We start from the raw sequence: 5,842 nt of genomic DNA on the forward strand, positions 1-5,842 counted from the left end.
CATACAGCCTTGCACATACTAAAAACAGAAGATAAAGTCTGTCACTTTCTCCTCATGATGATTCCTAACATCTGCGCCCCCCCCCCCCCCCCCCGGCCCCGTGCCCTGTTTATCCTTTTTTTTTTTTTTTTTTTTTTTTTTGGTAAGCTGTATGTATGCCCAATGTGAGGCCTTCCCCAGATGACTGACTTCTTTGTGAAGATTGCGTATCCCCGTCAGCCCTCCTAACTTGGGCTCCAATGAAACTCTTTTCCTTCCTCTTTAAAATTGTTTTTCAAAAGGCTCATTCATTTTGCATCGACATAGGGTAAATGCTATAAAAGGTAAACAAGACATAGTGAGGGGACAAACTGGGAAAGGTGGACAGCGTTTAAAAGATGCTTTTAAATGCTACACTTCTTCCTGCCTTTCCTTCACAGGTAGGACAGCACCTACACCTACTGTCGTTGGCAATGGTCATCGGCCTGGAGAGGAAGAAACCATTCCATAGTTTTCCACACGGCGGATGAGAAGGCCCTCTCGGACCAAATCCAGGAACTCCCTTACTGTGAGCCAAGGACCGGTGTTTTGTCGTTTTCCTTTCAGTTGTGGTTAGAAGTAGACATCACCTACAACTGAGATTTTTCACCATATATAAGCGTAGAGTTCAGTGGTATTAGGTGCAACATTCACGTCCTCCTCGTTGCGTTCTCTCTTTCCATTCCATTTGTTGTAGTGTTTTAAGATTTATGTGTTTTTTTTTTAATTTTTTAATTTTTTTTAATATATGAAATTTATTGTCAAATTGGTTTCCATACAACACCCAGTGCTCATCCCAAAAGGTGCCCTCCTCAATACCCATCACCCACCCTCCCCTCCCTCCCACCCCCCATCAACCCTCAGTTTGTTCTCAGTTCTCAACAGTCTCTTATGCTTTGGCTCTCTCCCACTCTAACCTCTTTTTTTTTTTTTTTTTTTTTTCCTTCCCTTCCCCCATGGGTTTCTGTTAAGTTTCTTAGGATCCACATAAGAGTGAAACCATATGGTATCTGTCTTTCTCTGTATGGCTTATTTCACTTAGCATCACACTCTCCAGTTCCATCCACGTTGCTACAAAAGGCCATATTTCATTCTTTCTCATTGCCACGTAGTATTCCATTGTGTATATAAACCGCAATTTCTTTATCCATTCATCAGTTGATGGACATTTAGGCTCTTTCCATCATTTGGCTATTGTTGAGAGTGCTGCTATAAACATTGGGGTACAAGTGCCCCTATGCATCAGCACTCCTGTATCCCTTGGATAAATTCCTAGCAGTGCTATTGCTGGGTCATAGGGTAGGTCTATTTTTAATTTTGTGAGGAACCTCCACACTGCTTTCCAGAGCAGCTGCACCAATTTGCATTCCCACCAACAGTGCAAGAGGGTTCCCGTTTCTCCACATCCTCTCCAGCATCTATAGTCTCCTGATTTGTTCATTTGGGCCACTCTGACTGGCATGAGGTGATATCTGAGTGTGGTTTTGATTTGTATTTCCCTGATGAGGAGCGACGTTGAACATCTTTTCATGTGCCTGTTGGCCATCCGGATGTCTTCTTTAGAGAAGTGTCTTTTCATGTTTAAGATTTATGTTTTTAATGTTTACTTACTTATTGGTTTAAGGGGGGGGGGGGTAGGGAGGGAACCCCAAGCAGGCTCTGCACTGTCTGTGCAAGAACCCAACGCAGGGCTTGGTCTCACGAACCCTGAGATATGACGTGAGTCAAAATCAAGCGTGGGATGCTTCACCCACTGAGCCACCGAGGCACGCCACCCATTCCCTTTGTTTTAAAGACATAAACGTTGCAAACGTTTTGTTTTTTTTTTTCCAACTTTTATTTATTTATGTATTTATTTTTTTTTTTTTAATTTTTTTTTTCAACGTTTATTTATTTTTGGGACAGAGAGAGACAGAGCATGAACGGGGGAGGGGCAGAGAGAGAGGGAGACACAGAATCGGAAACAGGCTCCAGGCTCTGAGCCATCAGCCCAGAGCCCGACGCGGGGCTCAAACTCACGGACCGCGAGATCGTGACCTGGCTGAAGTCGGACGCCAACCGACTGCGCCACCCAGGCGCCCCCCAACTTTTATTTATTTTTGAGATACAGAAAGAGCATGAATGCGGGAGGGTCAGAGAGAGGGAGACACAGATTTTGAAGCAGGCTCCAGTTATTTATTTTTGAGATAGAGAAAGAGCATGAATGGGGGAGGGTCAGAGAGAGGGAGACACAGATTCTGAAGCAGGCTCCAGGCTCTGAGCTGTGAGCACAGAGCCCGACGTGGGGCTTGAAAGTCACGGACCGTGAGATCATGACCTGAGCCCAAGTCGGACACTTATCCGACCGAGCCCCCCAGGCGCCCCACAACCTTTTTTTTTTTTTTTTTTTAAAGTTTGTCCATCCATTCCTTCATTCCTTCATTCATTTTTCACATTCTCTTCACTCGATGTGGGACTTGAAGTCACAACCCTGACAGAGGTCAAGAGTCCAAGAGTCGCATGCTCTTCTGAGTGAGCCAGCCAGGAGCCCCTTCCATTCCATGTTTTGAAACAACCCAAGGATCCTGACTCAGACTCCCAAATTGACCGATGAGAGCCCCACCCACGCCCTCTAGGCCATCTGTGGGGCTGTTTCATGTGTGTCCATCTTCCTTCCTCCTTTTAGTGGCACGTCAAAGGTTGCGTGTGAAACAGCCAGTGACTGTGGAATGAAACTGTACTCCGTTTCCCTTTGGAAGCAGGTGGGAGAGGGAGGAAAGGTCAATGGCTAATCAATAGAGTGTTAGTGTTGCTTTACAGGAGTGTGCCCGCTGGGACCATCACCCGGGGTCACAATTGTCCCCTGTCAGGCCTCCCTCACCCACTATCCCTTATTGCTCCATGCCTGTGTTTGGCCTGTGAACCCTAAGACACCACCATCACGTGTTTCATGCCACCCCCTAACTCTGACTCGGCAGGCCACGCCACGCCACACCATGCCGCTCGCTCGCTCGCTCGCTCGCTCGCCAACTCCCTACGCTTCCACGTACCTGCACCCCCACCCCTGGAAGGCATTATAGTAAGATATCATCCTCCACATCCATGATTCTCAAACGGTTTATTGAGGTTTCCTGGGTTAGGAAAAGGAGGGGACTCTCTTGTCTCCAGAGAAGGCAAGTTCTTCAGACATCATCTTCTCCCCTCCCCCCCTTCTCTCCCCCCCCTTCTTTCTTTCCCTCCCCCCCCCTTTCCTCCCTTTCCTCCCTTTCCTCCCTTTCCTCCCAGTAGTTCAGAAACTGCAGCCTAAGGGTTGGGGGAGTTGAAGAAAGCCATTCAATGGAGAGAAGCCCCAGGCTCAGACTTTAACAGAAAGCTTTCTGCATTTGAACGAAGGGGTTGAATGAGGCCCATTAGAATGAATCGCCCTGAACCTCCCTTCCACTGCCACTCCCATCCCCGCCCCCACCCCTGCCCCACCCCCACCCCCCACTCCCACCCCCACGAGTCCTCTAGTGGTTTGGGGAACTGAAGGCTGCGGGTGGGCAGGGGGTGGGGGCGCGTGCATCCTAAGCGGCAAAGTAGGCCCCTGGTCCACAGGAAAAATACAAACTCTATGTCCCGAAATCTGTTGCGTCTGTATACGCCGATAATGACACCGCAGAAAGACAAATTAGAAAAGAAAAGAAAAGAAAAGAAAAGAAAAGAAAAGAAAAGAAAAGAAAAAAAAACAACCCAAAAAACAATCCCACTTACTAACGGTACCAAAAATAATAATAAAGGACACGAAAAGAAATAAAGGAACAAAGAAACATCCGGGCACGAGCGAGCGGGTCTCCCTGTACGTGAGATACGTTAGAGGGTCCCTCTCCTAGAGACCCCTTCAGCTCAACGGTGGGCTGCGGTGTCCCTGTCTCTAGCCCGATTCATCTTGGTGCGAGCACCCTAAGTGGCCCAGCAGGCCCCCGGTCCACGGGAAAAATCACGCTCTGGGTCCAGCGGAGTTGTGTATCTCGGGCACAGCGGTCAAGGGGTTGGCGAGATGTGTGTGGAGGAGAGGAGGTATCTGTTCCGGGGCCGCCCTCCCGGGCACCGCTCTGGCTGAGAAGAGGGCAGTGGGGCGCGGCCTGGACCTGGACGACAGTTGCTGCCTGCTCCTGGGCTGAGGGCTGAGGGCTGAGGGTAGTGGGGCAATGCCCACGCTGGCTCCTGCGACGCAGTTCGTCCTGGGCACCTTCTGTGGTTTCTGTGGAGGTGCCGGTTGCCGTGACGACCGAGGAGGCTAAACTCCTCTCTCCGCCTGGTTGTTCAGACGCCCGATCCGATCCTCCCGTGTTCTCGGTACGTGGACTGACCCGCCACCCTCCCATCCCACCAGACAGACCCCTTGTGCCAATATTTCCTGTTTCAGAGTTCTTTCGCCTTGTCCGGAAAGGAAACAAACAACACTCGCAGATACCCACCCCGCGAGAGAACAAAGAGACGTCCGGCCCCGAGCGAGCGCGAGCGGGTCGCCCTGTGCCTCAGTGTACTTTAGAGACTCGGTCTCTTAGAGACACCTGAAGCTCAACGATGGGCTGCGGTGTCCCTCCCTCTCTCCGGCCCAGTTCCATCCCCGGACGAGTCCCACAGTCTCTTTGCACGACGACGACGACGACGACGACGACGACGACGACACCACCGCTCGCTCACGTGAGCCGGAGGCAACGTGCTAACGGGACCGGAGGGTGGCACTGTGGATTCAAAGTGACCTACGCACCAAAGCGTCCGTAAACGTGGTGTCCGGAAGCCTTGGACGTTGCCGTGCCCTGGATGAAATCGTCGCTCTGGAGACTCGGGCACGTGTCGCCCACCTTCTCTACGTTCTTCCTACCTTTAGTCTCCCTGTGTGTGTTTGCCCGACATCTTGCCTGATGGTTCACGGAGGAATGAGACACCCATCCGGCAAGAGCTGATGCTCCACTCACCACGGCACATGACTGACGGAAAAGAATACGCACGGGCCCGCACTCATCTTACCCTTCGTTCTCCGCCGTGTCAGAAAAACATGTGGCCTGCCTTCCTCCTGTCCAAAGCCAAACTGGAAGGAAGACTTAGATGTAAAGGAAACGTTAGAGAAGCTTTCAAAAAGTAGCAGCAAGCAAGCAAGCAAGCAAGCAAGCAAAGTAAACCACCCACCCCTACCCTCCTGCCCAGCAGGTGCAAGAAGCGTGCACGGAGCACTCTCCTCCTTTTCTCCCTGGAAGTCCTCCCCCCCCCCCCCCCCCAGGATGTCTTTCCTATGCCACCAGGGGAGTGACATTCTTATCCTCAAGGACAGGAGGAGAAGTGGAGAGAATTCTAGAGGAGAACAGATCTTGGTTGGTTGGTTTCGTTGGTTTTAAAATCCTCATCATCCTGGGGTGCCTGGGTGGCGCAGTCGGTTAAGCGTCCGACTTCAGCCAGGTCACGATCTCGCGGTCCGTGGGTTCGAGCCCCGCGTCAGGCTCTGGGCTGATGGCTCAGAGCCTGGAGCCTGTTTCCGATTCTGTGTCTCCCTCTCTCTCTGCCCCTCCCCCGTTCATGCTCTGTCTCTCTCTGTCCCCAAAATAAATAAACGTTGAAAAAAAATTTTTTTTTTAAAATAAAATAAAATAAAATCCTCATCATCCTTTAGCCTCCCCATGTAGTTCAGTTAGTCGTCCACCGTCGCTTCTCCTTGTTCAACCCAATATACAAGGGTTTAGGTCTGGCCGCTTCTCAGGGTCTTGGTTTACCTCAGGAGGGGCTCTACCTGTCACGTGAAACTTGTAGGAAATCAATGTGTCAGCTCCTTGTACGGTTAACCTGTCTCGTGTCAGGGTCACCC

Source organism: Puma concolor, chromosome E1 (assembly GCF_028749965.1).
Source record: "Puma concolor isolate L17-30 chromosome E1, mPumCon1.1.hap2, whole genome shotgun sequence".
NCBI lineage: Eukaryota > Metazoa > Chordata > Mammalia > Carnivora > Felidae > Puma > Puma concolor.